This window comes from Gekko japonicus, unplaced genomic scaffold, assembly GCF_001447785.1.
Source record: "Gekko japonicus isolate JY-2015 unplaced genomic scaffold, Gekko_japonicus_V1.1 scaffold2148, whole genome shotgun sequence".
Lineage (NCBI taxonomy): Eukaryota > Metazoa > Chordata > Lepidosauria > Squamata > Gekkonidae > Gekko > Gekko japonicus.
In genome coordinates this window covers 194,183-194,571 of record NW_015169239.1, presented here as the reverse complement: position 1 = coordinate 194,571, position 389 = coordinate 194,183, and positions in this window count along the sequence as shown.

Below are 389 nucleotides of genomic sequence, written 5' to 3'. Positions count from 1 at the left end.
TGCCCAATGCCTGGCCGGGGGGGGGGGTCGCCTCAGGCACCGACCGGGCCCCTCTTCTGCCGGGCGGGGGAGCAGTTGGGCCGGCGGCGGAGGCCTCCCCTCTCTCCGGGCCGCAAGCGAGAGCAGCGGCGGCGGCTTCTTCCCCTCGGCCGCTCCTCCTCCTCCGACGGCCGCGCCTCCGCCGTCCCCGCCGATCAACAACCGGCCCAGGCGGCAAAAGCGGCTCTGTGGGTCTCTCCTCAGGCAGGAGAGCGCCGCCCCTGGTGCGCCTGCGCGCGCTCGCCAAACGGAAGCGGGTCCGCCACATCCTCCCCCGGCTCCAGGCGAGGAGGACCATAGAGACAAGCGGATGGACCGGCACCTCTGGACTCTTCAGTCTATGATCACAC